At 46.2% G+C, this 24480-nt stretch overlaps 10 non-coding genes across 10 annotated transcripts; all 10 read left to right on the top strand.

The window, feature by feature from the left end:
- The first annotated feature begins 1364 nt into the window (after positions 1-1364).
- Positions 1365-1555, top strand: LOC130314965 (U2 spliceosomal RNA). Its single transcript, XR_008862551.1, has one exon. It is a non-coding gene; the product is annotated as a U2 spliceosomal RNA (small nuclear RNA).
- Positions 1556-3642: 2087 nt separating this feature from the next.
- LOC130314963 (U2 spliceosomal RNA) lies at positions 3643-3833 on the top strand. The gene has a single exon (XR_008862550.1). It is a non-coding gene; the product is annotated as a U2 spliceosomal RNA (small nuclear RNA).
- Positions 3834-5929: 2096 nt separating this feature from the next.
- Positions 5930-6120, top strand: LOC130314962 (U2 spliceosomal RNA). Its single transcript, XR_008862549.1, has one exon. It is a non-coding gene; the product is annotated as a U2 spliceosomal RNA (small nuclear RNA).
- A 2094-nt stretch (positions 6121-8214) lies between these two features.
- On the top strand, positions 8215-8405 carry LOC130314960 (U2 spliceosomal RNA). The gene has a single exon (XR_008862547.1). It is a non-coding gene; the product is annotated as a U2 spliceosomal RNA (small nuclear RNA).
- A 2081-nt stretch (positions 8406-10486) lies between these two features.
- Positions 10487-10677, top strand: LOC130314959 (U2 spliceosomal RNA). The gene has a single exon (XR_008862546.1). It is a non-coding gene; the product is annotated as a U2 spliceosomal RNA (small nuclear RNA).
- Positions 10678-12759: 2082 nt separating this feature from the next.
- Positions 12760-12950, top strand: LOC130314958 (U2 spliceosomal RNA). The gene has a single exon (XR_008862545.1). It is a non-coding gene; the product is annotated as a U2 spliceosomal RNA (small nuclear RNA).
- Positions 12951-15042: 2092 nt separating this feature from the next.
- On the top strand, positions 15043-15233 carry LOC130314957 (U2 spliceosomal RNA). The gene has a single exon (XR_008862544.1). It is a non-coding gene; the product is annotated as a U2 spliceosomal RNA (small nuclear RNA).
- A 2091-nt stretch (positions 15234-17324) lies between these two features.
- LOC130314956 (U2 spliceosomal RNA) lies at positions 17325-17515 on the top strand. The gene has a single exon (XR_008862543.1). It is a non-coding gene; the product is annotated as a U2 spliceosomal RNA (small nuclear RNA).
- Positions 17516-19612: 2097 nt separating this feature from the next.
- Positions 19613-19803, top strand: LOC130314955 (U2 spliceosomal RNA). The gene has a single exon (XR_008862542.1). It is a non-coding gene; the product is annotated as a U2 spliceosomal RNA (small nuclear RNA).
- A 2098-nt stretch (positions 19804-21901) lies between these two features.
- On the top strand, positions 21902-22092 carry LOC130314954 (U2 spliceosomal RNA). Its single transcript, XR_008862541.1, has one exon. It is a non-coding gene; the product is annotated as a U2 spliceosomal RNA (small nuclear RNA).
- The last annotated feature ends 2388 nt before the right edge of the window (positions 22093-24480 follow it).

The raw sequence follows: 24480 nt of genomic DNA, 5'->3' as shown, positions 1-24480 counted from the left end.
TAGACTGTATCTAAACCTGCTCCAACATGGACTGACATTCTGGCCTACTTTCAGCCGATGCGACTTGTCTGTCGCTGAACAGTCGCTTTTTATGTATTCAGCACCTATGTATAATGTTGTAAAAATGCTCTAGAAGCTAAAGTCGCAGAAATGTCACACATATTTGGCCTGCAACTTTCTGTGCGACAAATTCAGACAGGAAAAATCAGTATAAATCCTTAGAAAATTATCCCCCAGTGTCTCCATCTGCTGGCGGTATTGAATAAGCATTGCTGCACTGATGGGGTATGCATTAGACGAAAAAAAAGAAGAAAAAGAAGAATAATATGCCCAGAAAAGAGGCGAAAAGGAGAAAAACGTAAAAAAACGTGAAAAAAAAGTAAGAGGAAGAGAAGGGAAAAAAAGGTGGAAATGGGTTTAAAAGTGATTTCGGCGGAGGAATATATATATATATATATATATATATATATATATATATATATATATATATACGCGCACACACACACATATATATAAACGTATTCTCCGTTGAGATATTGCAGCCGCTGCTGTGTCCAGGCCCAGGAGCCTTAGCACTGTGCTGTGATGTCACTCAATACCACTGACATCACTAGGTGTAAACAACATCTCTCCTTTGCTGTGTATGTGACTATGGAGCTGTTTGGTGATGTCGTCTATTATGGCCTTCATAGAAGCAACAGGAGATTGTTGCATCCATCTAGAACCCTCAGAACTACAGTGCTATGATGTCACTCACTTCCACAGGCCTTGCAGACTGTAAACAACAACAACCCAGCTTTGTTGTGTATGTAACCATAGGGATTTGTGATGTCACCTAGAACCTTCACAGCAGCGACAGCTTTATGAGGAGCATCAGCACTGCTCTGCCTGAGCAGAACCATCACCGCCATAGGTTGTCAAATAACCCGGGTTTAACCCACACAGGTAAGTCCAATGGGGTGCAGGCATGTCCTCTATGCTTACAGCTTCCCGTGGGTGTTGGTTTGATACCGTTTGGGGACAGCCAAGGAGGCATCTGCAGGCAACAAAGGTAGGTGTGTGCTTGTGTGTGTGTTTCCTATGCAGATCCTAAGCCCAGTGTCACATGCAAGTAGGAGGAGTAAGAAGGGTTCCTGGCAAATCCGGGTTATGGATTGCATTTAAAAAGGCCCCGTGGGAGTGCAATGGGCCCCTGTCTTGCTGCTTAGCAATAATGGTATGGGTTTAGGTTCTGCTGTGTGTACTGGTGGTTGACTGCCCCCCAGCCCAGAGTGTGCATGGAAAATTGTCTGGCAGCCTCCCTGACAGCAAGCAGTGATAGTGCCCATGAAGGGCACCTTGTTGGGCCCGCCCCTTTCACGGTTATCGCTTCTCGGCCTTTTGGCTAAGATCAAGTGTAGTATCTGTTCTTATCAGTTTAATATCTGATACGTCCCCTATCTGGGGACCATATATTAAATGGATTTTTGAGAACGGGGGCCGATTTCGAAGCTTGCTTCCGTCGCCCTATGCATTGACCCGATATGGCAGTATCTTCGGGTACAGTGCACCACCCCCTTACAGGGTTAAAAAGAAAGATTCCTACTTTCATTGCTACCTGCTTGCTGGCTAGCCAGCTAGCCAGCCCTGTGGGCCTTGCTGCTGCTGCAGCCAAAAAACAAAAGGTGGTGCTGCTGCTGCTTCTGCTGCTTCTGCTTCTGCTTGTGTCTGGCCGCTGTTGGAGCGTCCAGGCACAGGACTTCTGCTGCTGCTGACTAAATGGCCTCCTTAATTGCATCATTTGAGTAGCCAGCACACCTGTGCAGGTAGGGCATGACATGATAGGCAGCTGCCTTGATAGCGGGTGGGTGCTGAATGTTCCTAATTGACAAAATAAGATTAATGCTTATGAAGAAATATAAAATCTCATCCCTTCCCCAATATCGCGCCACACCCCTACCCCTTAATTCCCTGGTTGAACTTGATGGACATATGTCTTTTTTCGACCGTACTAACTATGTAACTATGTAACATAACATGGGGGGGGGGGGGGTCTCCTGGCTGTTCACACAGGTGTGTCATTGCTGTACATTGACCATGCATTGCTTCTGTGGTATTGCAAAGGCAAAGACAAATGCTTCCAGCCATCCATTGCACTAATGGATTGGTCATCAGCTGGCTGTCTATGTCCCGCATCAATATAGACCAAAGTACAGAGGGTTAGGCTATGCTATTGTGCACCTACCTGATGCATCAGAAGGTGCGAGGCCCTTGCTAAATTCTGTGCACAGACTTTGAGATCTATACTTTAGACTGTATCTAAACCTGCTCCAACATGGACTGACATTCTGGCCTACTTTCAGCCGATGCGACTTGTCTGTCGCTGAACAGTCGCTTTTTATGTATTCAGCACCTATGTATAATGTTGTAAAAATGCTCTAGAAGCTAAAGTCGCAGAAATGTCACACATATTTGGCCTGCAACTTTCTGTGCGACAAATTCAGACAGGAAAAATCAGTATAAATCCTTAGAAAATTATCCCCCAGTGTCTCCATCTGCTGGCGGTATTGAATAAGCATTGCTGCACTGATGGGGTATGCATTAGACGAAAAAAAAGAAGAAAAAGAAGAATAATACGCCCAGAAAAGAGGCGAAAAGGAGAAAAACGTAAAAAAACGTGAAAAAAAAGTAAGAGGAAGAGAAGGGAAAAAAAGGTGGAAATGGGTTTAAAAGTGATTTCGGCGGAGAAATATATATATATATATATATATATATATATATATATATATACGCGCACACACACACATATATATAAACGTATTCTCCGTTGAGATATTGCAGCCGCTGCTGTGTCCAGGCCCAGGAGCCTTAGCACTGTGCTGTGATGTCACTCAATACCACTGACATCACTAGGTGTAAACAACATCTCTCCTTTGCTGTGTATGTGACTATGGAGCTGTTTGGTGATGTCGTCTATTATGGCCTTCATAGAAGCAACAGGAGATTGTTGCATCCATCTAGAACCCTCAGAACTACAGTGCTATGATGTCACTCACTTCCACAGGCCTTGCAGAGTGTAAACAACAACAACCCAGCTTTGTTGTGTATGTAACCATAGGGATTTGTGATGTCACCTAGAACCTTCACAGCAGCGACAGCTTTATGAGGAGCATCAGCACTGCTCTGCCTGAGCAGAACCATCACCGCCATAGGTTGTCAAATAACCCGGGTTTAACCCACACAGGTAAGTCCAATGGGGTGCAGGCATGTCCTCTATGCTTACAGCTTCCCGTGGGTGTTGGTTTGATACCGTTTGGGGACAGCCAAGGAGGCATCTGCAGGCAACAAAGGTAGGTGTGTGCTTGTGTGTGTGTTTCCTATGCAGATCCTAAGCCCAGTGTCACATGCAAGTAGGAGGAGTAAGAAGGGTTCCTGGCAAGTCCGGGTTATGGATTGCATTTAAAAAGGCCCCGTGGGAGTGCAATGGGCCCCTGTCTTGCTGCTTAGCAATAATGGTATGGGTTTAGGTTCTGCTGTGTGTACTGGTGGTTGACTGCCCCCCAGCCCAGAGTGTGCATGGAAAATTGTCTGGCAGCCTCCCTGACAGCAAGCAGTGATAGTGCCCATGAAGGGCACCTTGTTGGGCCCGCCCCTTTCACGGTTATCGCTTCTCGGCCTTTTGGCTAAGATCAAGTGTAGTATCTGTTCTTATCAGTTTAATATCTGATACGTCCCCTATCTGGGGACCATATATTAAATGGATTTTTGAGAACGGGGGCCGATTTCGAAGCTTGCTTCCGTCGCCCTATGCATTGACCCGATATGGCAGTATCTTCGGGTACAGTGCACCACCCCCTTACAGGGTTAAAAAGAAAGATTCCTACTTTCATTGCTACCTGCTTGCTGGCTAGCCAGCTAGCCAGCCCTGTGGGCCTTACTGCTGCTGCAGCCAAAAAACAAAAGGTGGTGCTGCTGCTGCTTCTGCTGCTTCTGCTTCTGCTTGTGTCTGGCCGCTGTTGGAGCGTCCAGGCACAGGACTTCTGCTGCTGCTGACTAAATGGCCTCCTTAATTGGATCATTTGAGTAGCCAGCACACCTGTGCAGGTAGGGCATGACATGATAGGCAGCTGCCTTGATAGCGGGTGGGTGCTGAATGTTCCTAATTGACAAAATAAGATTAATGCTTATGAAGAAATATAAAATCTCATCCCTTCCCCAATATCGCGCCACACCCCTACCCCTTAATTCCCTGGTTGAACTTGATGGACATATGTCTTTTTTCGACCGTACTAACTATGTAACTATGTAACATAACATGGGGGGGGGAGGGGGGGGGTCTCCTGGCTGTTCACACAGGTGTGTCATTGCTGTACATTGACCATGCATTGCTTCTGTGGTATTGCAAAGGCAAAGACAAATGCTTCCAGCCATCCATTGCACTAATGGATTGGTCATCAGCTGGCTGTCTATGTCCCGCATCAATATAGACCAAAGTACAGAGGGTTAGGCTATGCTATTGTGCACCTACCTGATGCATCAGAAGGTGCGAGGCCCTTGCTAAATTCTGTGCACAGACTTTGAGATCTATACTTTAGACTGTATCTAAACCTGCTCCAACATGGACTGACATTCTGGCCTACTTTCAGCCGATGCGACTTGTCTGTCGCTGAACAGTCGCTTTTTATGTATTCAGCACCTATGTATAATGTTGTAAAAATGCTCTAGAAGCTAAAGTCGCAGAAATGTCACACATATTTGGCCTGCAACTTTCTGTGCGACAAATTCAGACAGGAAAAATCAGTATAAATCCTTAGAAAATTATCCCCCAGTGTCTCCATCTGCTGGCGGTATTGAATAAGCATTGCTGCACTGATGGGGTATGCATTAGACGAAAAAAAAGAAGAAAAAGAAGAATAATACGCCCAGAAAAGAGGCGAAAAGGAGAAAAACGTAAAAAAACGTGAAAAAAAAGTAAGAGGAAGAGAAGGGAAAAAAAGGTGGAAATGGGTTTAAAAGTGATTTCGGCGGAGAAATATATATATATATATATATATATATATATATATATATATATATACGCGCACACACACACATATATATAAACGTATTCTCTGTTGAGATATTGCAGCCGCTGCTGTGTCCAGGCCCAGGAGCCTTAGCACTGTGCTGTGATGTCACTCAATACCACTGACATCACTAGGTGTAAACAACATCTCTCCTTTGCTGTGTATGTGACTATGGAGCTGTTTGGTGATGTCGTCTATTATGGCCTTCATAGAAGCAACAGGAGATTGTTGCATCCATCTAGAACCCTCAGAACTACAGTGCTATGATGTCACTCACTTCCACAGGCCTTGCAGAGTGTAAACAACAACAACCCAGCTTTGTTGTGTATGTAACCATAGGGATTTGTGATGTCACCTAGAACCTTCACAGCAGCGACAGCTTTATGAGGAGCATCAGCACTGCTCTGCCTGAGCAGAACCATCACCGCCATAGGTTGTCAAATAACCCGGGTTTAACCCACACAGGTAAGTCCAATGGGGTGCAGGCATGTCCTCTATGCTTACAGCTTCCCGTGGGTGTTGGTTTGATACCGTTTGAGGACAGCCAAGGAGGCATCTGCAGGCAACAAAGGTAGGTGTGTGCTTGTGTGTGTGTTTCCTATGCAGATCCTAAGCCCAGTGTCACATGCAAGTAGGAGGAGTAAGAAGGGTTCCTGGCAAATCCGGGTTATGGATTGCATTTAAAAAGGCCCCGTGGGAGTGCAATGGGCCCCTGTCTTGCTGCTTAGCAATAATGGTATGGGTTTAGGTTCTGCTGTGTGTACTGGTGGTTGACTGCCCCCCAGCCCAGAGTGTGCATGGAAAATTGTCTGGCAGCCTCCCTGACAGCAAGCAGTGATAGTGCCCATGAAGGGCACCTTGTTGGGCCCGCCCCTTTCACGGTTATCGCTTCTCGGCCTTTTGGCTAAGATCAAGTGTAGTATCTGTTCTTATCAGTTTAATATCTGATACGTCCCCTATCTGGGGACCATATATTAAATGGATTTTTGAGAACGGGGGCCGATTTCGAAGCTTGCTTCCGTCGCCCTATGCATTGACCCGATATGGCAGTATCTTCGGGTACAGTGCACCACCCCCTTACAGGGTTAAAAAGAAAGATTCCTACTTTCATTGCTACCTGCTTGCTGGCTAGCCAGCTAGCCAGCCCTGTGGGCCTTGCTGCTGCTGCAGCCAAAAAACAAAAGGTGGTGCTGCTGCTGCTTCTGCTGCTTCTGCTGCTTCTGCTTCTGCTTGTGTCTGGCCGCTGTTGGAGCGTCCAGGCACAGGACTTCTGCTGCTGCTGACTAAATGGCCTCCTTAATTGGATCATTTGAGTAGCCAGCACACCTGTGCAGGTAGGGCATGACATGATAGGCAGCTGCCTTGATAGCGGGTGGGTGCTGAATGTTCCTAATTGACAAAATAAGATTAATGCTTATAAAGAAATATAAAATCTCATCCCTTCCCCAATATCGCGCCACACCCCTACCCCTTAATTCCCTGGTTGAACTTGATGGACATATGTCTTTTTTCGACCGTACTAACTATGTAACTATGTAACATAACATGGGGGGGGGGGGGGGGTCTCCTGGCTGTTCACACAGGTGTGTCATTGCTGTACATTGACCATGCATTGCTTCTGTGGTATTGCAAAGGCAAAGACAAATGCTTCCAGCCATCCATTGCACTAATGGATTGGTCATCAGCTGGCTGTCTATGTCCCGCATCAATATAGACCAAAGTACAGAGGGTTAGGCTATGCTGTTGTGCACCTACCTGATGCATCAGAAGGTGCGAGGCCCTTGCTAAATTCTGTGCACAGACTTTGAGATCTATACTTTAGACTGTATCTAAACCTGCTCCAACATGGACTGACATTCTGGCCTACTTTCAGCCGATGCGACTTGTCTGTCGCTGAACAGTCGCTTTTTATGTATTCAGCACCTATGTATAATGTTGTAAAAATGCTCTAGAAGCTAAAGTCGCAGAAATGTCACACATATTTGGCCTGCAACTTTCTGTGCGACAAATTCAGACAGGAAAAATCAGTATAAATCCTTAGAAAATTATCCCCCAGTGTCTCCATCTGCTGGCGGTATTGAATAAGCATTGCTGCACTGATGGGGTATGCATTAGACGAAAAAAAAGAAGAAAAAGAAGAATAATATGCCCAGAAAAGAGGCGAAAAGGAGAAAAACGTAAAAAAACGTGAAAAAAAAGTAAGAGGAAGAGAAGGGAAAAAAAGGTGGAAATGGGTTTAAAAGTGATTTCGGCGGAGAAATATATATATATATATATATATATATATATATATATACGCGCACACACACACATATATATAAACGTATTCTCCGTTGAGATATTGCAGCCGCTGCTGTGTCCAGGCCCAGGAGCCTTAGCACTGTGCTGTGATGTCACTCAATACCACTGACATCACTAGGTGTAAACAACATCTCTCCTTTGCTGTGTATGTGACTATGGAGCTGTTTGGTGATGTCGTCTATTATGGCCTTCATAGAAGCAACAGGAGATTGTTGCATCCATCTAGAACCCTCAGAACTACAGTGCTATGATGTCACTCACTTCCACAGGCCTTGCAGAGTGTAAACAACAACAACCCAGCTTTGTTGTGTATGTAACCATAGGGATTTGTGATGTCACCTAGAACCTTCACAGCAGCGACAGCTTTATGAGGAGCATCAGCACTGCTCTGCCTGAGCAGAACCATCACCGCCATAGGTTGTCAAATAACCCGGGTTTAACCCACACAGGTAAGTCCAATGGGGTGCAGGCATGTCCTCTATGCTTACAGCTTCCCGTGGGTGTTGGTTTGATACCGTTTGGGGACAGCCAAGGAGGCATCTGCAGGCAACAAAGGTAGGTGTGTGCTTGTGTGTGTGTTTCCTATGCAGATCCTAAGCCCAGTGTCACATGCAAGTAGGAGGAGTAAGAAGGGTTCCTGGCAAATCCGGGTTATGGATTGCATTTAAAAAGGCCCCGTGGGAGTGCAATGGGCCCCTGTCTTGCTGCTTAGCAATAATGGTATGGGTTTAGGTTCTGCTGTGTGTACTGGTGGTTGACTGCCCCCCAGCCCAGAGTGTGCATGGAAAATTGTCTGGCAGCCTCCCTGACAGCAAGCAGTGATAGTGCCCATGAAGGGCACCTTGTTGGGCCCGCCCCTTTCACGGTTATCGCTTCTCGGCCTTTTGGCTAAGATCAAGTGTAGTATCTGTTCTTATCAGTTTAATATCTGATACGTCCCCTATCTGGGGACCATATATTAAATGGATTTTTGAGAACGGGGGCCGATTTCGAAGCTTGCTTCCGTCGCCCTATGCATTGACCCGATATGGCAGTATCTTCGGGTACAGTGCACCACCCCCTTACAGGGTTAAAAAGAAAGATTCCTACTTTCATTGCTACCTGCTTGCTGGCTAGCCAGCTAGCCAGCCCTGTGGGCCTTGCTGCTGCTGCAGCCAAAAAACAAAAGGTGGTGCTGCTGCTGCTTCTGCTGCTTCTGCTTCTGCTTGTGTCTGGCCGCTGTTGGAGCGTCCAGGCACAGGACTTCTGCTGCTGCTGACTAAATGGCCTCCTTAATTGCATCATTTGAGTAGCCAGCACACCTGTGCAGGTAGGGCATGACATGATAGGCAGCTGCCTTGATAGCGGGTGGGTGCTGAATGTTCCTAATTGACAAAATAAGATTAATGCTTATGAAGAAATATAAAATCTCATCCCTTCCCCAATATCGCGCCACACCCCTACCCCTTAATTCCCTGGTTGAACTTGATGGACATATGTCTTTTTTCGACCGTACTAACTATGTAACTATGTAACATAACATGGGGGGGGGGGGGGTCTCCTGGCTGTTCACACAGGTGTGTCATTGCTGTACATTGACCATGCATTGCTTCTGTGGTATTGCAAAGGCAAAGACAAATGCTTCCAGCCATCCATTGCACTAATGGATTGGTCATCAGCTGGCTGTCTATGTCCCGCATCAATATAGACCAAAGTACAGAGGGTTAGGCTATGCTATTGTGCACCTACCTGATGCATCAGAAGGTGCGAGGCCCTTGCTAAATTCTGTGCACAGACTTTGAGATCTATACTTTAGACTGTATCTAAACCTGCTCCAACATGGACTGACATTCTGGCCTACTTTCAGCCGATGCGACTTGTCTGTCGCTGAACAGTCGCTTTTTATGTATTCAGCACCTATGTATAATGTTGTAAAAATGCTCTAGAAGCTAAAGTCGCAGAAATGTCACACATATTTGGCCTGCAACTTTCTGTGCGACAAATTCAGACAGGAAAAATCAGTATAAATCCTTAGAAAATTATCCCCCAGTGTCTCCATCTGCTGGCGGTATTGAATAAGCATTGCTGCACTGATGGGGTATGCATTAGACGAAAAAAAAGAAGAAAAAGAAGAATAATACGCCCAGAAAAGAGGCGAAAAGGAGAAAAACGTAAAAAAACGTGAAAAAAAAGTAAGAGGAAGAGAAGGGAAAAAAAGGTGGAAATGGGTTTAAAAGTGATTTCGGCGGAGAAATATATATATATATATATATATATATATATATATACGCGCACACACACACATATATATAAACGTATTCTCCGTTGAGATATTGCAGCCGCTGCTGTGTCCAGGCCCAGGAGCCTTAGCACTGTGCTGTGATGTCACTCAATACCACTGACATCACTAGGTGTAAACAACATCTCTCCTTTGCTGTGTATGTGACTATGGAGCTGTTTGGTGATGTCGTCTATTATGGCCTTCATAGAAGCAACAGGAGATTGTTGCATCCATCTAGAACCCTCAGAACTACAGTGCTATGATGTCACTCACTTCCACAGGCCTTGCAGAGTGTAAACAACAACAACCCAGCTTTGTTGTGTATGTAACCATAGGGATTTGTGATGTCACCTAGAACCTTCACAGCAGCGACAGCTTTATGAGGAGCATCAGCACTGCTCTGCCTGAGCAGAACCATCACCGCCATAGGTTGTCAAATAACCCGGGTTTAACCCACACAGGTAAGTCCAATGGGGTGCAGGCATGTCCTCTATGCTTACAGCTTCCCGTGGGTGTTGGTTTGATACCGTTTGGGGACAGCCAAGGAGGCATCTGCAGGCAACAAAGGTAGGTGTGTGCTTGTGTGTGTGTTTCCTATGCAGATCCTAAGCCCAGTGTCACATGCAAGTAGGAGGAGTAAGAAGGGTTCCTGGCAAGTCCGGGTTATGGATTGCATTTAAAAAGGCCCCGTGGGAGTGCAATGGGCCCCTGTCTTGCTGCTTAGCAATAATGGTATGGGTTTAGGTTCTGCTGTGTGTACTGGTGGTTGACTGCCCCCCAGCCCAGAGTGTGCATGGAAAATTGTCTGGCAGCCTCCCTGACAGCAAGCAGTGATAGTGCCCATGAAGGGCACCTTGTTGGGCCCGCCCCTTTCACGGTTATCGCTTCTCGGCCTTTTGGCTAAGATCAAGTGTAGTATCTGTTCTTATCAGTTTAATATCTGATACGTCCCCTATCTGGGGACCATATATTAAATGGATTTTTGAGAACGGGGGCCGATTTCGAAGCTTGCTTCCGTCGCCCTATGCATTGACCCGATATGGCAGTATCTTCGGGTACAGTGCACCACCCCCTTACAGGGTTAAAAAGAAAGATTCCTACTTTCATTGCTACCTGCTTGCTGGCTAGCCAGCTAGCCAGCCCTGTGGGCCTTGCTGCTGCTGCAGCCAAAAAACAAAAGGTGGTGCTGCTGCTGCTTCTGCTGCTTCTGCTTGTGTCTGGCCGCTGTTGGAGCGTCCAGGCACAGGACTTCTGCTGCTGCTGACTAAATGGCCTCCTTAATTGGATCATTTGAGTAGCCAGCACACCTGTGCAGGTAGGGCATGACATGATAGGCAGCTGCCTTGATAGCGGGTGGGTGCTGAATGTTCCTAATTGACAAAATAAGATTAATGCTTATGAAGAAATATAAAATCTCATCCCTTCCCCAATATCGCGCCACACCCCTACCCCTTAATTCCCTGGTTGAACTTGATGGACATATGTCTTTTTTCGACCGTACTAACTATGTAACTATGTAACATAACATGGGGGGGGGGGGGGGTCTCCTGGCTGTTCACACAGGTGTGTCATTGCTGTACATTGACCATGCATTGCTTCTGTGGTATTGCAAAGGCAAAGACAAATGCTTCCAGCCATCCATTGCACTAATGGATTGGTCATCAGCTGGCTGTCTATGTCCCGCATCAATATAGACCAAAGTACAGAGGGTTAGGCTATGCTATTGTGCACCTACCTGATGCATCAGAAGGTGCGAGGCCCTTGCTAAATTCTGTGCACAGACTTTGAGATCTATACTTTAGACTGTATCTAAACCTGCTCCAACATGGACTGACATTCTGGCCTACTTTCAGCCGATGCGACTTGTCTGTCGCTGAACAGTCGCTTTTTATGTATTCAGCACCTATGTATAATGTTGTAAAAATGCTCTAGAAGCTAAAGTCGCAGAAATGTCACACATATTTGGCCTGCAACTTTCTGTGCGACAAATTCAGACAGGAAAAATCAGTATAAATCCTTAGAAAATTATCCCCCAGTGTCTCCATCTGCTGGCGGTATTGAATAAGCATTGCTGCACTGATGGGGTATGCATTAGACGAAAAAAAAGAAGAAAAAGAAGAATAATACGCCCAGAAAAGAGGCGAAAAGGAGAAAAACGTAAAAAAACGTGAAAAAAAAGTAAGAGGAAGAGAAGGGAAAAAAAGGTGGAAATGGGTTTAAAAGTGATTTCGGCGGAGAAATATATATATATATATATATATATATATATATATATATATACGCGCACACACACACATATATATAAACGTATTCTCCGTTGAGATATTGCAGCCGCTGCTGTGTCCAGGCCCAGGAGCCTTAGCACTGTGCTGTGATGTCACTCAATACCACTGACATCACTAGGTGTAAACAACATCTCTCCTTTGCTGTGTATGTGACTATGGAGCTGTTTGGTGATGTCGTCTATTATGGCCTTCATAGAAGCAACAGGAGATTGTTGCATCCATCTAGAACCCTCAGAACTACAGTGCTATGATGTCACTCACTTCCACAGGCCTTGCAGAGTGTAAACAACAACAACCCAGCTTTGTTGTGTATGTAACCATAGGGATTTGTGATGTCACCTAGAACCTTCACAGCAGCGACAGCTTTATGAGGAGCATCAGCACTGCTCTGCCTGAGCAGAACCATCACCGCCATAGGTTGTCAAATAACCCGGGTTTAACCCACACAGGTAAATCCAATGGGGTGCAGGCATGTCCTCTATGCTTACAGCTTCCCGTGGGTGTTGGTTTGATACCGTTTGGGGACAGCCAAGGAGGCATCTGCAGGCAACAAAGGTAGGTGTGTGCTTGTGTGTGTGTTTCCTATGCAGATCCTAAGCCCAGTGTCACATGCAAGTAGGAGGAGTAAGAAGGGTTCCTGGCAAATCCGGGTTATGGATTGCATTTAAAAAGGCCCCGTGGGAGTGCAATGGGCCCCTGTCTTGCTGCTTAGCAATAATGGTATGGGTTTAGGTTCTGCTGTGTGTACTGGTGGTTGACTGCCCCCCAGCCCAGAGTGTGCATGGAAAATTGTCTGGCAGCCTCCCTGACAGCAAGCAGTGATAGTGCCCATGAAGGGCACCTTGTTGGGCCCGCCCCTTTCACGGTTATCGCTTCTCGGCCTTTTGGCTAAGATCAAGTGTAGTATCTGTTCTTATCAGTTTAATATCTGATACGTCCCCTATCTGGGGACCATATATTAAATGGATTTTTGAGAACGGGGGCCGATTTCGAAGCTTGCTTCCGTCGCCCTATGCATTGACCCGATATGGCAGTATCTTCGGGTACAGTGCACCACCCCCTTACAGGGTTAAAAAGAAAGATTCCTACTTTCATTGCTACCTGCTTGCTGGCTAGCCAGCTAGCCAGCCCTGTGGGCCTTGCTGCTGCTGCAGCCAAAAAACAAAAGGTGGTGCTGCTGCTGCTTCTGCTGCTTCTGCTGCTTCTGCTTCTGCTTGTGTCTGGCCGCTGTTGGAGCGTCCAGGCACAGGACTTCTGCTGCTGCTGACTAAATGGCCTCCTTAATTGGATCATTTGAGTAGCCAGCACACCTGTGCAGGTAGGGCATGACATGATAGGCAGCTGCCTTGATAGCGGGTGGGTGCTGAATGTTCCTAATTGACAAAATAAGATTAATGCTTATAAAGAAATATAAAATCTCATCCCTTCCCCAATATCGCGCCACACCCCTACCCCTTAATTCCCTGGTTGAACTTGATGGACATATGTCTTTTTTCGACCGTACTAACTATGTAACTATGTAACATAACATGGGGGGGGGGGGGGGTCTCCTGGCTGTTCACACAGGTGTGTCATTGCTGTACATTGACCATGCATTGCTTCTGTGGTATTGCAAAGGCAAAGACAAATGCTTCCAGCCATCCATTGCACTAATGGATTGGTCATCAGCTGGCTGTCTATGTCCCGCATCAATATAGACCAAAGTACAGAGGGTTAGGCTATGCTATTGTGCACCTACCTGATGCATCAGAAGGTGCGAGGCCCTTGCTAAATTCTGTGCACAGACTTTGAGATCTATACTTTAGACTGTATCTAAACCTGCTCCAACATGGACTGACATTCTGGCCTACTTTCAGCCGATGCGACTTGTCTGTCGCTGAACAGTCGCTTTTTATGTATTCAGCACCTATGTATAATGTTGTAAAAATGCTCTAGAAGCTAAAGTCGCAGAAATGTCACACATATTTGGCCTGCAACTTTCTGTGCGACAAATTCAGACAGGAAAAATCAGTATAAATCCTTAGAAAATTATCCCCCAGTGTCTCCATCTGCTGGCGGTATTGAATAAGCATTGCTGCACTGATGGGGTATGCATTAGACGAAAAAAAAGAAGAAAAAGAAGAATAATACGCCCAGAAAAGAGGCGAAAAGGAGAAAAACGTAAAAAAACGTGAAAAAAAAAGTAAGAGGAAGAGAAGGGAAAAAAAGGTGGAAATGGGTTTAAAAGTGATTTCGGCGGAGAAATATATATATATATATATATATATATATATATATACGCGCACACACACACATATATATAAACGTATTCTCCGTTGAGATATTGCAGCCGCTGCTGTGTCCAGGCCCAGGAGCCTTAGCACTGTGCTGTGATGTCACTCAATACCACTGACATCACTAGGTGTAAACAACATCTCTCCTTTGCTGTGTATGTGACTATGGAGCTGTTTGGTGATGTCGTCTATTATGGCCTTCATAGAAGCAACAGGAGATTGTTGCATCCATCTAGAACCCTCAGAACTACAGTGCTATGATGTCACTCACTTCCACAGGCCTTGCAGACTGTAAACAACAACAACCCAGCTTTGTTGTGTATGTAACCATAGGGATTTGTGATGTCACCTAGAACCTTCACAGCAGCGACAGCTTTATGAGGAGCATCAGCACTGCTCTGCCTGAGCAGAACCATCACCGCCATAGGTTGTCAAATAACCCGGGTTTAACCCACACAGGTAAGTCCAATGGGGTGCAGGCATGTCCTCTATGCTTACAGCTTCCCGTGGGTGTTGGTTTGATACCGTTTGGGGACAGCCAAGGAGGCATCTGCAGGCAACAAAGGTAGGTGTGTGCTTGTGTGTGTGTTTCCTATGCAGATCCTAAGCCCAGTGTCACATGCAAGTAGGAGGAGTAAGAAGGGTTCCTGGCAAATCCGGGTTATGGATTGCATTTAAAAAGGCCCCGTGGGAGTGCAATGGGCCCCTGTCTTGCTGCTTAGCAATAATGGTATGGGTTTAGGTTCTGCTGTGTGTACTGGTGGTTGACTGCCCCCCAGCCCAGAGTGTGCATGGAAAATTGTCTGGCAGCCTCCCTGACAGCAAGCAGTGATAGTGCCCATGAAGGGCACCTTGTTGGGCCCGCCCCTTTCACGGTTATCGCTTCTCGGCCTTTTGGCTAAGATCAAGTGTAGTATCTGTTCTTATCAGTTTAATATCTGATACGTCCCCTATCTGGGGACCATATATTAAATGGATTTTTGAGAACGGGGGCCGATTTCGAAGCTTGCTTCCGTCGCCCTATGCATTGACCCGATATGGCAGTATCTTCGGGTACAGTGCACCACCCCCTTACAGGGTTAAAAAGAAAGATTCCTACTTTCATTGCTACCTGCTTGCTGGCTAGCCAGCTAGCCAGCCCTGTGGGCCTTGCTGCTGCTGCAGCCAAAAAACAAAAGGTGGTGCTGCTGCTGCTTCTGCTGCTTCTGCTGCTTCTGCTTCTGCTTGTGTCTGGCCGCTGTTGGAGCGTCCAGGCACAGGACTTCTGCTGCTGCTGACTAAATGGCCTCCTTAATTGGATCATTTGAGTAGCCAGCACACCTGTGCAGGTAGGGCATGACATGATAGGCAGCTGCCTTGATAGCGGGTGGGTGCTGAATGTTCCTAATTGACAAAATAAGATTAATGCTTATAAAGAAATATAAAATCTCATCCCTTCCCCAATATCGCGCCACACCCCTACCCCTTAATTCCCTGGTTGAACTTGATGGACATATGTCTTTTTTCGACCGTACTAACTATGTAACTATGTAACATAACATGGGGGGGGGGGGGGTCTCCTGGCTGTTCACACAGGTGTGTCATTGCTGTACATTGACCATGCATTGCTTCTGTGGTATTGCAAAGGCAAAGACAAATGCTTCCAGCCATCCATTGCACTAATGGATTGGTCATCAGCTGGCTGTCTATGTCCCGCATCAATATAGACCAAAGTACAGAGGGTTAGGCTATGCTATTGTGCACCTACCTGATGCATCAGAAGGTGCGAGGCCCTTGCTAAATTCTGTGCACAGACTTTGAGATCTATACTTTAGACTGTATCTAAACCTGCTCCAACATGGACTGACATTCTGGCCTACTTTCAGCCGATGCGACTTGTCTGTCGCTGAACAGTCGCTTTTTATGTATTCAGCACCTATGTATAATGTTGTAAAAATGCTCTAGAAGCTAAAGTCGCAGAAATGTCACACATATTTGGCCTGCAACTTTCTGTGCGACAAATTCAGACAGGAAAAATCAGTATAAATCCTTAGAAAATTATCCCCCAGTGTCTCCATCTGCTGGCGGTATTGAATAAGCATTGCTGCACTGATGGGGTATGCATTAGACGAAAAAAAAGAAGAAAAAGAAGAATAATACGCCCAGAAAAGAGGCGAAAAGGAGAAAAACGTAAAAAAACGTGAAAAAAAAAGTAAGAGGAAGAGAAGGGAAAAAAAGGTGGAAATGGGTTTAAAAGTGATTTCGGCGGAGAAATATATATATATATATATATATATATATATATATACGCGCACACACACACATATATATAAACGTATTCTCCGTTGAGATATTGCAGCCGCTGCTGTGTCCAGGCCCAGGAGCCTTAGCACTGTGCTGTGATGTCACTCAATACCACTGACATCACTAGGTGTAAACAACATCTCTCCTTTGCTGTGTATGTGACTATGGAGCTGTTTGGTGATGTCGTCTATTATGGCCTTCATAGAAGCAACAGGAGATTGTTGCATCCATCTAGAACCCTCAGAACTACAGTGCTATGATGTCACTCACTTCCACAGGCCTTGCAGACTGTAAACAACAACAACCCAGCTTTGTTGTGTATGTAACCATAGGGATTTGTGATGTCACCTAGAACCTTCACAGCAGCGACAGCTTTATGAGGAGCATCAGCACTGCTCTGCCTGAGCAGAACCATCACCGCCATAGGTTGTCAAATAACCCGGGTTTAACCCACACAGGTAAGTCCAATGGGGTGCAGGCATGTCCTCTATGCTTACAGCTTCCCGTGGGTGTTGGTTTGATACCGTTTGGGGACAGCCAAGGAGGCATCTGCAGGCAACAAAGGTAGGTGTGTGCTTGTGTGTGTGTTTCCTATGCAGATCCTAAGCCCAGTGTCACATGCAAGTAGGAGGAGTAAGAAGGGTTCCTGGCAAATCCGGGTTATGGATTGCATTTAAAAAGGCCCCGTGGGAGTGCAATGGGCCCCTGTCTTGCTGCTTAGCAATAATGGTATGGGTTTAGGTTCTGCTGTGTGTACTGGTGGTTGACTGCCCCCCAGCCCAGAGTGTGCATGGAAAATTGTCTGGCAGCCTCCCTGACAGCAAGCAGTGATAGTGCCCATGAAGGGCACCTTGTTGGGCCCGCCCCTTTCACGGTTATCGCTTCTCGGCCTTTTGGCTAAGATCAAGTGTAGTATCTGTTCTTATCAGTTTAATATCTGATACGTCCCCTATCTGGGGACCATATATTAAATGGATTTTTGAGAACGGGGGCCGATTTCGAAGCTTGCTTCCGTCGCCCTATGCATTGACCCGATATGGCAGTATCTTCGGGTACAGTGCACCACCCCCTTACAGGGTTAAAAAGAAAGATTCCTACTTTCATTGCTACCTGCTTGCTGGCTAGCCAGCTAGCCAGCCCTGTGGGCCTTGCTGCTGCTGCAGCCAAAAAACAAAAGGTGGTGCTGCTGCTGCTTCTGCTGCTTCTGCTTCTGCTTGTGTCTGGCCGCTGTTGGAGCGTCCAGGCACAGGACTTCTGCTGCTGCTGACTAAATGGCCTCCTTAATTGGATCATTTGAGTAGCCAGCACACCTGTGCAGGTAGGGCATGACATGATAGGCAGCTGCCTTGATAGCGGGTGGGTGCTGAATGTTCCTAATTGACAAAATAAGATTAATGCTTATGAAGAAATATAAAATCTCATCCCTTCCCCAATATCGCGCCACACCCCTACCCCTTAATTCCCTGGTTGAACTTGATGGACATATGTCTTTTTTCGACCGTACTAACTATGTAACTATGTAACATAACATGGGGGGGGGGGGGGGTCTCCTGGCTGTTCACACAGGTGTGTCATTGCTGTACATTGACCATGCATTGCTTCTGTGGTATTGCAAAGGCAAAGACAAATGCTTCCAGCCATCCATTGCACTAATGGATTGGTCATCAGCTGGCTGTCTATGTCCCGCATCAATATAGACCAAAGTACAGAGGGTTAGGCTATGCTATTGTGCACCTACCTGATGCATCAGAAGGTGCGAGGCCCTTGCTAAATTCTGTGCACAGACTTTGAGATCTATACTTTAGACTGTATCTAAACCTGCTCCAACATGGACTGACATTCTGGCCTACTTTCAGCCGATGCGACTTGTCTGTCGCTGAACAGTCGCTTTTTATGTATTCAGCACCTATGTATAATGTTGTAAAAATGCTCTAGAAGCTAAAGTCGCAGAAATGTCACACATATTTGGCCTGCAACTTTCTGTGCGACAAATTCAGACAGGAAAAATCAGTATAAATCCTTAGAAAATTATCCCCCAGTGTCTCCATCTGCTGGCGGTATTGAATAAGCATTGCTGCACTGATGGGGTATGCATTAGACGAAAAAAAAGAAGAAAAAGAAGAATAATACGCCCAGAAAAGAGGCGAAAAGGAGAAAAACGTAAAAAAACGTGAAAAAAAAAGTAAGAGGAAGAGAAGGGAAAAAAAGGTGGAAATGGGTTTAAAAGTGATTTCGGCGGAGAAATATATATATATATATATATATATATATATATATATATATATATATATACGCGCACACACACACATATATATAAACGTATTCTCCGTTGAGATATTGCAGCCGCTGCTGTGTCCAGGCCCAGGAGCCTTAGCACTGTGCTGTGATGTCACTCAATACCACTGACATCACTAGGTGTAAACAACATCTCTCCTTTGCTGTGTATGTGACTATGGAGCTGTTTGGTGATGTCGTCTATTATGGCCTTCATAGAAGCAACAGGAGATTGTTGCATCCATCTAGAACCCTCAGAACTACAGTGCTATGATGTCACTCACTTCCACAGGCCTTGCAGAGTGTAAACAACAACAACCCAGCTTTGTTGTGTATGTAACCATAGGGATTTGTGATGTCACCTAGAACCTTCACAGCAGCGACAGCTTTATGAGGAGCATCAGCACTGCTCTGCCTGAGCAGAACCATCACCGCCATAGGTTGTCAAATAACCCGGGTTTAACCCACACAGGTAAGTCCAATGGGGTGCAGGCATGTCCTCTATGCTTACAGCTTCCCGTGGGTGTTGGTTTGATACCGTTTGGGGACAGCCAAGGAGGCATCTGCAGGCAACAAAGGTAGGTGTGTGCTTGTGTGTGTGTTTCCTATGCAGATCCTAAGCCCAGTGTCACATGCAAGTAGGAGGAGTAAGAAGGGTTCCTGGCAAATCCGGGTTATGGATTGCATTTAAAAAGGCCCCGTGGGAGTGCAATGGGCCCCTGTCTTGCTGCTTAGCAATAATGGTATGGGTTTAGGTTCTGCTGTGTGTACTGGTGGTTGACTGCCCCCCAGCCCAGAGTGTGCATGGAAAATTGTCTGGCAGCCTCCCTGACAGCAAGCAGTGATAGTGCCCATGAAGGGCACCTTGTTGGGCCCGCCCCTTTCACGGTTATCGCTTCTCGGCCTTTTGGCTAAGATCAAGTGTAGTATCTGTTCTTATCAGTTTAATATCTGATACGTCCCCTATCTGGGGACCATATATTAAATGGATTTTTGAGAACGGGGGCCGATTTCGAAGCTTGCTTCCGTCGCCCTATGCATTGACCCGATATGGCAGTATCTTCGGGTACAGTGCACCACCCCCTTACAGGGTTAAAAAGAAAGATTCCTACTTTCATTGCTACCTGCTTGCTGGCTAGCCAGCTAGCCAGCCCTGTGGGCCTTGCTGCTGCTGCAGCCAAAAAACAAAAGGTGGTGCTGCTGCTGCTTCTGCTGCTTCTGCTTCTGCTTCTGCTTGTGTCTGGCCGCTGTTGGAGCGTCCAGGCACAGGACTTCTGCTGCTGCTGACTAAATGGCCTCCTTAATTGGATCATTTGAGTAGCCAGCACACCTGTGCAGGTAGGGCATGACATGATAGGCAGCTGCCTTGATAGCGGGTGGGTGCTGAATGTTCCTAATTGACAAAATAAGATTAATGCTTATGAAGAAATATAAAATCTCATTCCTTCCCCAATATCGCGCCACACCCCTACCCCTTAATTCCCTGGTTGAACTTGATGGACATATGTCTTTTTTCGACCGTACTAACTATGTAACTATGTAACATAACATGGGGGGGGGGGGGTCTCCTGGCTGTTCACACAGGTGTGTCATTGCTGTACATTGACCATGCATTGCTTCTGTGGTATTGCAAAGGCAAAGACAAATGCTTCCAGCCATCCATTGCACTAATGGATTGGTCATCAGCTGGCTGTCTATGTCCCGCATCAATATAGACCAAAGTACAGAGGGTTAGGCTATGCTATTGTGCACCTACCTGATGCATCAGAAGGTGCGAGGCCCTTGCTAAATTCTGTGCACAGACTTTGAGATCTATACTTTAGACTGTATCTAAACCTGCTCCAACATGGACTGACATTCTGGCCTACTTTCAGCCGATGCGACTTGTCTGTCGCTGAACAGTCGCTTTTTATGTATTCAGCACCTATGTATAATGTTGTAAAAATGCTCTAGAAGCTAAAGTCGCAGAAATGTCACACATATTTGGCCTGCAACTTTCTGTGCGACAAATTCAGACAGGAAAAATCAGTATAAATCCTTAGAAAATTATCCCCCAGTGTCTCCATCTGCTGGCGGTATTGAATAAGCATTGCTGCACTGATGGGGTATGCATTAGACGAAAAAAAAGAAGAAAAAGAAGAATAATACGCCCAGAAAAGAGGCGAAAAGGAGAAAAACGTAAAAAAACGTGAAAAAAAAGTAAGAGGAAGAGAAGGGAAAAAAAGGTGGAAATGGGTTTAAAAGTGATTTCGGCGGAGAAATATATATATATATATATATATATATATATATATATATATATATATACGCGCACACACACACATATATATAAACGTATTCTCCGTTGAGATATTGCAGCCGCTGCTGTGTCCAGGCCCAGGAGCCTTAGCACTGTGCTGTGATGTCACTCAATACCACTGACATCACTAGGTGTAAACAACATCTCTCCTTTGCTGTGTATGTGACTATGGAGCTGTTTGGTGATGTCGTCTATTATGGCCTTCATAGAAGCAACAGGAGATTGTTGCATCCATCTAGAACCCTCAGAACTACAGTGCTATGATGTCACTCACTTCCACAGGCCTTGCAGAGTGTAAACAACAACAACCCAGCTTTGTTGTGTATGTAACCATAGGGATTTGTGATGTCACCTAGAACCTTCACAGCAGCGACAGCTTTATGAGGAGCATCAGCACTGCTCTGCCTGAGCAGAACCATCACCGCCATAGGTTGTCAAATAACCCGGGTTTAACCCACACAGGTAAGTCCAATGGGGTGCAGGCATGTCCTCTATGCTTACAGCTTCCCGTGGGTGTTGGTTTGATACCGTTTGGGGACAGCCAAGGAGGCATCTGCAGGCAACAAAGGTAGGTGTGTGCTTGTGTGTGTGTTTCCTATGCAGATCCTAAGCCCAGTGTCACATGCAAGTAGGAGGAGTAAGAAGGGTTCCTGGCAAGTCCGGGTTATGGATTGCATTTAAAAAGGCCCCGTGGGAGTGCAATGGGCCCCTGTCTTGCTGCTTAGCAATAATGGTATGGGTTTAGGTTCTGCTGTGTGTACTGGTGGTTGACTGCCCCCCAGCCCAGAGTGTGCATGGAAAATTGTCTGGCAGCCTCCCTGACAGCAAGCAGTGATAGTGCCCATGAAGGGCACCTTGTTGGGCCCGCCCCTTTCACGGTTATCGCTTCTCGGCCTTTTGGCTAAGATCAAGTGTAGTATCTGTTCTTATCAGTTTAATATCTGATACGTCCCCTATCTGGGGACCATATATTAAATGGATTTTTGAGAACGGGGGCCGATTTCGAAGCTTGCTTCCGTCGCCCTATGCATTGACCCGATATGGCAGTATCTTCGGGTACAGTGCACCACCCCCTTACAGGGTTAAAAAGAAAGATTCCTACTTTCATTGCTACCTGCTTGCTGGCTAGCCAGCTAGCCAGCCCTGTGGGCCTTGCTGCTGCTGCAGCCAAAAAACAAAAGGTGGTGCTGCTGCTGCTTCTGCTTCTGCTTCTGCTTGTGTCTGGCCGCTGTTGGAGCGTCCAGGCACAGGACTTCTGCTGCTGCTGACTAAATGGCCTCCTTAATTGGATCATTTGAGTAGCCAGCACACCTGTGCAGGTAGGGCATGACATGATAGGCAGCTGCCTTGATAGCGGGTGGGTGCTGAATGTTCCTAATTGACAAAATAAGATTAATGCTTATGAAGAAATATAAAATCTCATCCCTTCCCCAATATCGCGCCACACCCCTACCCCTTAATTCCCTGGTTGAACTTGATGGACATATGTCTTTTTTCGACCGTACTAACTATGTAACTATGTAACATAACATGGGGGGGGGGGGGGGGTCTCCTGGCTGTTCACACAGGTGTGTCATTGCTGTACATTGACCATGCATTGCTTCTGTGGTATTGCAAAGGCAAAGACAAATGCTTCCAGCCATCCATTGCACTAATGGATTGGTCATCAGCTGGCTGTCTATGTCCCGCATCAATATAGACCAAAGTACAGAGGGTTAGGCTATGCTATTGTGCACCTACCTGATGCATCAGAAGGTGCGAGGCCCTTGCTAAATTCTGTGCACAGACTTTGAGATCTATACTTTAGACTGTATCTAAACCTGCTCCAACATGGACTGACATTCTGGCCTACTTTCAGCCGATGCGACTTGTCTGTCGCTGAACAGTCGCTTTTTATGTATTCAGCACCTATGTATAATGTTGTAAAAATGCTCTAGAAGCTAAAGTCGCAGAAATGTCACACATATTTGGCCTGCAACTTTCTGTGCGACAAATTCAGACAGGAAAAATCAGTATAAATCCTTAGAAAATTATCCCCCAGTGTCTCCATCTGCTGGCGGTATTGAATAAGCATTGCTGCACTGATGGGGTATGCATTAGACGAAAAAAAAGAAGAAAAAGAAGAATAATACGCCCAGAAAAGAGGCGAAAAGGAGAAAAACGTAAAAAAACGTGAAAAAAAAGTAAGAGGAAGAGAAGGGAAAAAAAGGTGGAAATGGGTTTAAAAGTGATTTCGGCGGAGAATATATATATATATATATATATATATATATATATATATATACGCGCACACACACACATATATATAAACGTATTCTCCGTTGAGATATTGCAGCCGCTGCTGTGTCCAGGCCCAGGAGCCTTAGCACTGTGCTGTGATGTCACTCAATACCACTGACATCACTAGGTGTAAACAACATCTCTCCTTTGCTGTGTATGTGACTATGGAGCTGTTTGGTGATGTCGTCTATTATGGCCTTCATAGAAGCAACAGGAGATTGTTGCATCCATCTAGAACCCTCAGAACTACAGTGCTATGATGTCACTCACTTCCACAGGCCTTGCAGAGTGTAAACAACAACAACCCAGCTTTGTTGTGTATGTAACCATAGGGATTTGTGATGTCACCTAGAACCTTCACAGCAGCGACAGCTTTATGAGGAGCATCAGCACTGCTCTGCCTGAGCAGAACCATCACCGCCATAGGTTGTCAAATAACCCGGGTTTAACCCACACAGGTAAGTCCAATGGGGTGCAGGCATGTCCTCTATGCTTACAGCTTCCCGTGGGTGTTGGTTTGATACCGTTTGGGGACAGCCAAGGAGGCATCTGCAGGCAACAAAGGTAGGTGTGTGCTTGTGTGTGTGTTTCCTATGCAGATCCTAAGCCCAGTGTCACATGCAAGTAGGAGGAGTAAGAAGGGTTCCTGGCAAGTCCGGGTTATGGATTGCATTTAAAAAGGCCCCGTGGGAGTGCAATGGGCCCCTGTCTTGCTGCTTAGCAATAATGGTATGGGTTTAGGTTCTGCTGTGTGTACTGGTGGTTGACTGCCCCCCAGCCCAGAGTGTGCATGGAAAATTGTCTGGCAGTCTCCCTGACAGCAAGCAGTGATAGTGCCCATGAAGGGCACCTTGTTGGGCCCGCCCCTTTCACGGTTATCGCTTCTCGGCCTTTTGGCTAAGATCCTGTGCGGTTTACCGGGCAGGGTAGGAGTCGGAAGGGGTGGTGATCGGGGCCCTCTTTTGCGGGGGGGCCCTGGATTGTTACTGGGTTGCGATAGTGGGTATCTTAACCTGCAAAAATGAGCGGAGAGAGGACTCGAGGACTCGAGGATACGGTGCGGATTTACGTTCCTGGCGAACACCGGGGGACGATTGGATTGGATCAAGTTGTGCTGGAGATTCTTCGCAAGCTCCAGTACCTTCAGGTATGGCATGTAATCGCTATGCAAGACTTCCCT

Source organism: Hyla sarda, unplaced genomic scaffold (genome assembly GCF_029499605.1).
Source record: "Hyla sarda isolate aHylSar1 unplaced genomic scaffold, aHylSar1.hap1 scaffold_185, whole genome shotgun sequence".
In the NCBI taxonomy this organism is placed as follows: domain Eukaryota; kingdom Metazoa; phylum Chordata; class Amphibia; order Anura; family Hylidae; genus Hyla; species Hyla sarda.
This window is presented reverse-complemented; position numbering and strand designations above follow the sequence as displayed.